Source organism: Nyctereutes procyonoides, unplaced genomic scaffold, assembly GCF_905146905.1.
Source record: "Nyctereutes procyonoides isolate TBG_1078 unplaced genomic scaffold, NYPRO_anot_genome, whole genome shotgun sequence".
Lineage (NCBI taxonomy): Eukaryota > Metazoa > Chordata > Mammalia > Carnivora > Canidae > Nyctereutes > Nyctereutes procyonoides.
Window position 1 is genome coordinate 957,271 of NW_026575045.1, and position 10,355 is coordinate 967,625.

Genomic DNA, 10,355 nt, shown 5'->3' on the forward strand with positions numbered 1-10,355 from the left:
TTTTTGAGAATGGGGACATGAGGGCTTAGGGGAGTTATTTCTTATTTTAATCAATCTTATCGATTTTAGATATCTGAAACTTTCCATTAACCTGGAAAATACTTACAAATTATTTTAGTATCACTTTGTAAAAATAGTCCTCCAAGTCATCTCAAGCTCTCCAAACCATGAGTAAATAAAAAAGGAAAAAAAAAAACCCAAAATTCTGAAAATATAAGCAATAGAAGAACTGTATTACCCAATTAAGTTTAGTAAGCTACTATGAATAAATCTTTGCTCAGTCTTCACAATGCTATACTGTAGGGATTTTGAGGTCATAATTTGAAGGGGATGTAATTCATTTTTCCTTTTTGAAAAAAATGAAGTATAGTTTGTCATTACTGTTGAATAGTCACTCAGGGGAGATAACTTCAAAAATATAACCCAACCTTTGGTTGCCCAATTACTTCTCAACGTAGGTAATAACACAAAAAAGGGATTATCTAATGTTGAGCCAATTACATTATAATAAATATCAATGTAATATAATCTAATATTAATCTACATATATATCATTGGACTAAATGTATTGCCAGTCCTGTATTTTGTACAAAATATGACTATAATTTTAATAGCTTTGTGCAACAAGTTCCGATTCTAAATATATTAAAAAGTTGGGGAAAGGGCGGGGCAGGATGGCGGAGGAGTAGGGTCCTCGACCCACCTGGCCCCACCAACTCACCTAGATAACTTTCAAACCATCCTGAAAACCTATGAATGAGACCTGAGATTTAAAGGGAGAACAGCTGGAATGCTACAGAGAGAAGGGTTTTCGCTTCTAACAAGGTAGGAAGACAGAAAAAATAATATAAAAAAGAATCCAGTGGGGGAGGGGCCCCGCGAGGAGCCGGGCTGGGGGGCGCCGGGAGCCTCCGGGACAGGAGAGCCCAACGCGGGAGAAGCGAGACTTAAAAAATCCGCACCGGATTCTTCCCGGACAGAAAGGCCTCAGCAGGGAACCCGGGCAGAACCGCAGGAGGGGCGGTGGGGCCTCCAGTCTCCCGGGGTCACTAACAGAGGGGGGCCCCGGGGGAGAGCGCGCCCCACACCGCGGGCGGAGCTCGGTAAGGGCTGGAGCGCCGGGCGGGGCCTCGGGGAGGAGCCGGGGGTCAGGCTGGGGCTCCGGGGAGGGGGCTGCGCCTGCTGCCTTCGGGAGCCGAAGCGATCCCAGCGGCACAGGCCCGGAGCCCACGGCGCCGGGACACAGCCCAGGATCCAGCGCTCCCCGCGGGACAGGTGGAGGCGGGGAGGGCCCAGGACAGCGAGGACGCTCCTGCCGCCAGGTGCCCCCGAGCTGTGCAGGTCAGCACCCCGCACCACCCCCCGAGCATCCAGGCCAGTGTGGACTGGGAGACTGCGGTAGTTACTGCGGGACCTGACTCCAGAGCTGGAGAGCTGGCCCCCGGCAGTGGTGTTGTTCCTCCTGGTGTCACCCCGAGCCTGGGAGGGGAGGGGCCTCCAGGGACCCGAGGCATCAAGGGGTAAACAGCTCCCACTGAGGCCGGCACCTGGCAGGGGGCGGGGCAGCTCCCCCAGGTGCACACACCTGAGAGTCAGCACAGCAGCCCCTGCCTCAGAAGACCAGCTGGAAGGACAGGGAAAGAGCAAGTTATGGACCCAGCAGCACTGGAAAGCTCCAGGGATTCACAGTATATAGAACCAGAGGGTACCAATCCTATTTTTTTTTCTTCCTTTTTCCATTATGACCTTTTTTTAAAAAGATATTTTATTTATTTATTCATGACAGACACAGAGAGAGAGGCAGAGAGACAGGTAGAGGGAGAAGCAGGCTCCACACAGGGAGCCCGATGTGGGACTCGATCCCGGGTCTCCAGTATCACACCCTGGGCTGAAGGCAGCGCTAAACCACTATGCCACTGGGCCAGTGCCTATTATGACTCGTTTTTATATCAGACTGTAAATTTCCAATTTTTTTCCTCTCTTCCCACCTTAACTACAGTATTTTACCACCTCTTCATTTTTAAGATTCTTCATTTTTGACTTTCATATTTCTACAATTAGAGGTCCTAGATATATTTTCCACTTCTAGATTCTCTTCAACATACTCAGCTTGATTTGGGGAGATATACAAGATATGTGGTTTTTTGTTTTGTTTTGTTTCTGTTTGGTTTTTTTTTTTTTTTTTTTTTTTTTGTCTTTTTTTGTTTTCTCTGCCTCATTTTGTTCTACAATGGTGGAAGTTAATACCTTCTAAAACATGACCAGCATGCACCCAGAACCAAGTGGTATGCTGTGCTGGTTCATTCTGTGAGATTCCTCATTCCCATTCTGCCTCCCTCTTTTATCTCAAATGTTTTGGTGGTCAAAATGAAAGCATCGTTTCCTGCCTTTTGGCTAAGATCAAATGTAGATGCAGAGAAAGCATATGACAAAATACAGCATCCATTTCTGATGAAAACTCTTCAGAGTGTAGAGATAGAGGGAACATTCCTCAACATCTTAAAAGCCATCTATGAAAAGCCCACAGCAAACATCATTCTCAATGGGGAAACACTGGGAGCCTTTTCCCTAAGATCAGGAACACGACAGGGATGTCCGCTCTCACCACTGCTATTCAACATAGTATTGGAAGTCCTATCCTCAGCAATCAGACGATAAAAAGAAATAAAAGGCATTCAAATTGGCAAAGAAGAAGTCAAACTCTCCCTCTTCACAGATGACATGATACTGCACGTAGAAAACCCAAAGGCCTCCACCCCAAGATTGCTGGAACTCATACAGCAATTCGGCAGTGTGGCAGGATACAAAATCAATGCCCAGAAGTCAGTGGCATTTCTATACACTAACAATGAGACTGAAGAAAGAGAAATTAAGGAGTCAATCCCATTTACAATTGCACCCAAAAGCATAAGATACCTAGGAATAAACCTAACCAAAGAGGTAAAGGATCTATACCCTAAAAACTATAGAACACTTCTGAAAGAAATTGAAGAAGACACAAAGAGATGGAAAAATATTCCATGCTCATGGATTGGAAGAATCAATATTGTGAAAATGTCAATGCTACCCAGGGCAATGTACACGTTCAATTCAATCCCTATCAAAATACCATGGACTTTCTTCAGAGAGTTGCAACAATAATCTTAAGATTTATGTGGAATCAGAAAAGACCCCAAATAGCCAGGGGAATATTGAAAAAGAAAACCATAGCTGGGGGCATCACAATGCCAGATTTCAGGTTGTACTACAAAGCTGTGGTCATCAAGACAGTGTGGTACTGGCACAAAAACAGACCCATAGATCAATGGAACAGAAGAGAGAACCCAGAAATGGGCCCTCAACTCTATGGACAACAAATATCCAACAAAGCAGGAAAGACTATCCATTGGAAAAAAGACAGTCTCTTCAATAAATGGTGCTGGGAAAATTGGACAGCCACGTGCAGAAGAATTAAACTAGACCATTCTCTTATACCAGACACAAAGATAAACTCAAAATGGATGAAAGATCTAAATGTGAGACAAGAATCCATCGAAATCCTAGAGGAGAACACAGGCAAGACCCTTTTTGAACTTGGGCACAGCAACTTCTTGCAAGATACATCCAATGAAGGCAAGAGAAACCAAAGCAAAAATGAACTATTGGGATTTCATCAAGATAAAAAGCTTCTGCACAGCAAAAGAAACAGTCAACAAAACTCAAAGACAACCTACAGAATGGGAGAAGATATTTGCAAAAGACATATCAGATAAAGGGCTAGTATCCAAGATCTATAAAGAACTTATTAAACTCCACAGCAAATGGAGCTGAGCAAATGCTCATGAAATGAGCAAAAGACATGAACAGAAATTTCACCAAAGAAGACACACAGATGGCCAACAAGCACATGAGAAGATGCTCCGCATCACTTGCCATCAGGGAAATACAAATCAAAACCACAATGAGATACCACCTCACACCAGTGAGAATGGGGAAAATTAACAAGGCAGGAAACCGCAAATGTGGAGAGGATGTGGAGAAAGGGGAACCCTCTTGCACTGTTGGTGGGAATGTGAACTGGTGCAGCCACTCTGGAAAACTGTCTGGAGGTCCTCAAAGAGTTTAAAATAGAGCTACCCTATGACCCAGCAATTGCAATGCTGGGGATTTACCCCAAAGATACAGGTGCAGTGAAAAGCCGAGACACCTGCACCCCAATGTTTGTAGCAGCAATGTCCACAATAGCCAAACGTGGAAGGAGCCTCGGTGTCCATCAATGTGGTCTATATATATAATGGAATATTACTCAGCCATTAGAAATGATGAATACCCTCCATTTGCTTGGATGTGGATAGAACTGGAGGGTATTATGCTGAGTGAAGTAAGTCAATCGGAAAAGGACAAAGGTTATGTGATTTCATACGGGGAATATAAGAAATAGTGAAAAGGATTATAGGGGAAAGTAGAGAAAATGAGTGGGAAATATCAGAGAGGGTGACAGAACATGAGAGACTCTGAACTCTGGGAAAGGAACAAGGGGTAGCGGAAGGGGAGGTGGGTGGGGGGATGGGGTGACTGGGTGATGGGCATGGAGGGGGGGCACTTGACGGGATGAGCACTGGGTGTTATACTATGTGTTGGCAAATCGAACTTCAATGAAAAATATACCAAAAAAAGAAGGAAGGAAGGAAGGAAGGAAGGAAGGAAGGAAGGAAGGAAGGAAGGAAGGAAGGAAGGAAGGAAAGAAAGAAAGAAAGAAAGAAAGAAAGAAAGAAAGAAAGAAAGAATTTCCTGCATTAAAATCGGAAAGGATACATTTCTAACTTTTGAAATTCTTTTAACTTCTTTTTATGATTAGTATGGAAAAAAGGATAGATTATAAGGCAATACTTAAAAGTTGCCTTATAGTTATATAGTTGCTCAAATAGGCAGTTTGATTTTTTTTATAATTCTCAGAATAGGAAAACTTTATTTTTACCACAAGGAAGGGCAGAAATTGGGACACATCAAACTGCAGAAACCATGATCAGCAATCTTTCCCACCCTGCTACTGTGCCGCTTTGTTATGAGAGTGTGAATGGATCTTGTGTGAGACCTTCCTCCTTGCTTGGATCCAGGTTGATTCTGTACTCAGAGTTTGGTTTTGTATCTTTGCTAGCTTGTTTGGAAGCCCCCGGGGGGTGATTTCCATCCTGCCTGTCAAACAGCTGCACTCTCCAACCAGTGTTATCCCCTCTCTGGCTTGTGCTGACTTTCTGGTGCGGGTGACGGTCATGCCCTTCATCAAGGTCAGGTCTGTGGACAGCTGCCGGTGCTTTGGGCCAAGTTTCTGTACCTTCCACACGTGCTGCAATGTGGCATTTTGCTAATCCTCTCTCTTCCACTTGTACTTCATCTCCATTGACAGGTACCTTCCTGTTACTGTCCCTCTGGTCTATCCCACCAAGTTCACGGTGACTGTGTCAGGGACATGCGTCAGCATCTCCCGGATCCTGCTCCTCATATGCAGCGGTGCCATGTTCCACACAGGTATCTATGATGACGGGCTCGAGGAATTAGTAAGTACCCTCAGCTGTGTAGGAGGGTGTCAGACAGTTGTAAATCAAGACTGGGTGTTGATAGATTTTCTATTCTTCTTTATACCTACCCTTGTTAATGATAATCCTCTATAGCAATATTTTTCTCGTGGCTAGACAACAGGCTAACAAGACTGAATATACTGGGGGGAAAACAGAATCATCATCAGATAGTTAGAAATCCAGAGTGGCCAAGAGGGAGAGAAAAGCTGCTAAAACCCTGGGGATCACGGTGGTAGCATTTATGATTTCACAGTTACCATATAGTATTGACTTATTAATTGATGCCTAAATGGGCTTCATAACCCCTGCCTATTTTTATGAGATTTCCTTTTGGGGTGCTTATTATAACTCACCCATGAGCCCTTTGATTTTACCCATGGTTCAGGAAAGCCATAAAAGTCACTGTGAGTGGCTGGGTTTTCAAGGACAGTTCATCCACCGTGAATTTGTTCTCTGAACAAATGTAAACAATTGGGCTGAAGAAGTTAAAGAAATCTTTACAATGTCTGAATGAAATGAATTTTTGAAAGTCAAATAAGACTATTCATGAGGAGAAAACACAATACCCTCCAAGTTTAATTAGGTAGATCAGTGTTTTTCCAGTCATGTTAAATTGCGCACTTCCTTGTCACTTCTCCAAAGGCATGCACTTTCCTAATAAATGTTAAAATTTTATTTGAATTACTTCAGAACTCAGCCTATCCCATTTCTAAAAACACTTCCCTCCCTCATTTCTTTTAATTCACTGACTCTTCCCTTTGTTCTGGGATGTCACCTGAAAACATCTTTCTTCTTTGATACCCTTTCCTCTTGTCTTATAAAGCTTTTTACTCTCTCACAACCTGTCAAATATTTCACCTGTGAATTGCCTTCGCAAGGTTCCTGCTTTCTGTTGCTTTCCTTAATTTCCCAAGGGAGGCTTTTGGGGGCAATTATTTGTATTGTGCCTAATGTCTGAGGAGAGAGATCTGAAATAATTATCTATAAATTGTGTGTAGAGTAACACAGACACCTTGTCTGATTCACACTCAAGAGAGACCTCTGGGGGTTGAGGGTCATTTGCAAACATAAACACCATCCTGACCAGGCTGTTATCATTGCCAGACAAACTTCCATCCCATGTAATTATGTCCTCTCCCAATGTGGGAAGCAGAAGCCATTGCACTTCCCTAAGTGATGACAGGATGATTATTTGTCTGTTCTTCTCACTACTACTAGTACTACTACTATTCAAAACTGTGTTAATGGTCGGTATGGATAGCACTCATTGCTATGCTATTCTGTTCAAATACATTGAATATTGATTTTTCATTCAGGAAGATTCTCCTTTGAATGAAGCCTCTAGTTCTATCTTTTTCTGTGACAAAACTTAACTTCAACAGAAAATTTGCTACTTTTAGGAGACAAGTGGAATATACATCAATAAAAACATTCATGTATTCATCTTTCTTTTTTTACTTATAAAGCACGAACCACATGCTCACATTGTACCAAATCAGTGCTATATTATATAGAAACAGGTAATAGGCACATACTTTATCTTTAAGAATCTGTAACTCTGGCAAGAAGCAATGTTGTTGAACTGCGGAAAATTTTAAAAGGACAAACACCAGCTCAGCTAGATTAAGGTTAACATCAGCACTGACAAGTCATGTTGATAGCAGAATGCCCTTGTATGATATGATAAAAATGACATGTATTTCTACAGTCTTTTTACCCAAAACTTATAACCCCAGTGTAATAGTGAGAAAAACATCAAACAAACTAGTCATTGAGGACTATCCTACAAAATATTTGACCAGTGCTTCTCAAAGCCATCAAGGTCATCAAAAATAAGGGGAGTAAAAGAAACTATCAGGCTCTAGAGGAGCCTAAGGAGACATAACAGCTAAATGTAATGTAGTATCCTAACTGGGAAGCTGAGACAGAGAAAGGAGATAAGGGGAAATGAGGAAATCTGAATAATGTGTGGAGTTTTTAATGATACATTAATAATAATATTGTTATAATATCTTTATAATAATAATGTTGGTTCATTAATTTTAAGAAATGTATGACAATAGGAGAAACGGGCTAAAGGGTATAGGAATTTCTGTACTATCTTTGCAAATTTTCTGTAAATTTAAAACTATTCTAAAATAAAAAGTTTATTTTTAAAGATATAGGGTACACAATTATGTGATGACAACAGGCATTGATCCTTATACTGACTCATTCATTGATCCATTTCACAAATATCTCTGAAGACTTGGCATTCTGGGTTCTGGGTTCAGAGTTTCAGGAATACAAAACAAAAAACTTAGAATATCTTGTAGAAAAAAACTGATATATTGACAGTTATGGCTTGGGATTCACAGAGGTTTAAATGATAAGAGGTGTGTTTGAGGAGCACAAAAGGGAGGAGATTGGCACCTCCATGGAAGATCATGTAGGCATACTAGAAGTAGCATTTATGCCGGGCTTTATGAGATTAAGATTTTTTTGCAGGAGGGAAAGGTATTTTTAGGCCGAAGGAATAGCTGACCAAAGATACTGAGAAAGTACACAGAGTATTCAGAAAATATGGAGATAAAACAGCTAAACAATTACCAAGGGAATTGCCACCTCTTCCACCTTCCTAAGGTTGACATTCAAGCCTCTCCCTACAGCTTCCCAAGCATTCTCCATTTCAATGTAAAGACTTACCTCCATCCCTCTGCTCAGGTCTTGACTCCTCTAATTCTCATTATCTTCTGAGCCAACATTTCCTAAATGGGGTTTTATCAGTCATCCTATAAAGTACTCTAGGGAAAAGAAGTTTCTGCATCAGCAATGTTTTGGAATTGCTGCATATTATATCCTGCTCTTGGAGAATAACATGAGACATGACATAGTAAAGACTCTTGAGACATCCTGTTTCAACAAAAACCTGTCTAGCAACACTTAAATATGCATTTTTAAAAATTATTTATGTGGAGTTCCACCTTGTGATACAGCTGAGTGTTCTTCTAAGACAGATAATGCTATGTTCAGTGGAGTGGGAAGAGGTGTGGATTTTTTTCTAGGAAGAGGAAAGTAAGTTTTTTAGAGTGGTGACTGATTTATACTTTGCAAATTATATTTATTCTTGTATCTAAGGCACAGTGTTCCTTGATGTCTCAAAATTGTATATATTAGGATGAATCTTAATTTATAATTTTTTCATTTAACTATGTGATACTTGAGTTAATTGAAAAAGAAAGAATAATTACTCCCAAAGAAAAATTAAGCATTAAAAATACATTGAAAAATGTTTACAATAAATATTTTTTTAATTAAGAAAAACATTAAAGCCAATTTATCTCTCTAGCCAGAAAGAAAGAATGAAATGAAATAAATTTGCTTCAGCAAACTTCAATGACAAAATAAAACATGACTTTTTTGGATTGATTGGTTTATGTTTGTATCTATAGTACATTTATTTGTACTTCAGAGACCTCAAATTAATTTACAAATAAGTTTTCCAAATAAGCAATTATCAATTTGAAAAATATTCAGTGAGAAATGTGGGAGTTTCTAGAGACCTGTAGGAAAAGATTTAGGAAGAAGACAGAACCAAATGTACATAGAAGATGTCAGTACCTTTACTGGTAATAGCCTATAAGAAATACTTGGTTCAAAGTGGAACAAGAATGTGGCATAGGTACTTGTTTTTCCAAAGAAAATCATATACTAGTGTCCCGGGAAAGACAGTAGGTCTAATTTATGTGATTTTTTTTAAAAGGAAGAAATATTATAATGGAATGATGTGGATCATTACCACTTTACAAAATATTCCACTATTTCCAAGTTTCAATTATTAAAGAAAAGGAATAAAGCAACCACAAAAAATTATTAAAGAAAAGGGAGAAAATATTCCTTCAAGAATATAGTACATAGGGATCCCTGGGTGGCGCAGCGGTTTGGCGCCTGCCTTTGGCTCAGGGCGCGATCCTGGAGACCCGGGATCGAATCCCACGTCGGGCTCCCGGTGCATGGAGCCTGCTTCTCCCTCTTCCTATGTCTCTGCCTCTCTCTCTCTCTCTCTCTCTCTCTCTCTCTCTCTCTCTCTCTCTCTCTGTGACTATCGTAAATAAATAAAAAAATTAAAAAAAAAGAATATAGTACATTTACTCAGTAATCATTGAAATGGATGAAGCCAGCTTAAAATCCTGTTTAGTGGTGGGGTTCCAAGGAGACGGGCATTCTAAAGGGAACATTTTGAAAAAGAAATAGTCTAAACACCTGACTATGATTATGAAAAGTGATGTGAAATTAAGATTCAAACAACATTTCCCAAAGTTAAATCGTACAATATTTGAGCTTCAGGATACCTTAGAGAACAAACATTGTGAAGTCCTGATTTTCTAGCTGGAGCTCTGTTAGATGCGGAGGAATTCAAAGACTGCCAAAATAGCGTCACCCAACACTGCCAGTTGGCAGAACAAGGAGGAGAATTCGGAAATCCCGACCTCATGCTCTTTTCTCTCCACCTCTGTATCTCCTCCGTCTCAAGGAACTTATAAACAAGGAACCGAATATTTTCACAGAATTTTAACTTATCCAACAAATATTTGGTTGATTTCATTTTCTCCTTGTCCTAAATTCTACTATAGAAACATTCAATAAAAAGAGTGCTGTATTTCTTTCTGAATTAATAAATTGTTTTTTTCTCCACCACTTCACCCATGGTGCCTAAAAAGCATGCCCACAAACTCATGACACAACACAGCCCACTGCCACAGCACGACTCATCCTTCCTGCAAAGACCTACCCCTTGCCTGCATTCAGTTGAAGAAG

The 10,355-nt window shown here is 40.6% G+C and overlaps 1 pseudogene; it reads left to right on the forward strand.

Moving 5' to 3' along the window:
* Window positions 1-5,001: 5,001 nt before the first annotated feature.
* LOC129509220 (trace amine-associated receptor 6-like) lies at window positions 5,002-6,025 on the forward strand (annotated as a pseudogene).
* Window positions 6,026-10,355: the final 4,330 nt, after the last annotated feature.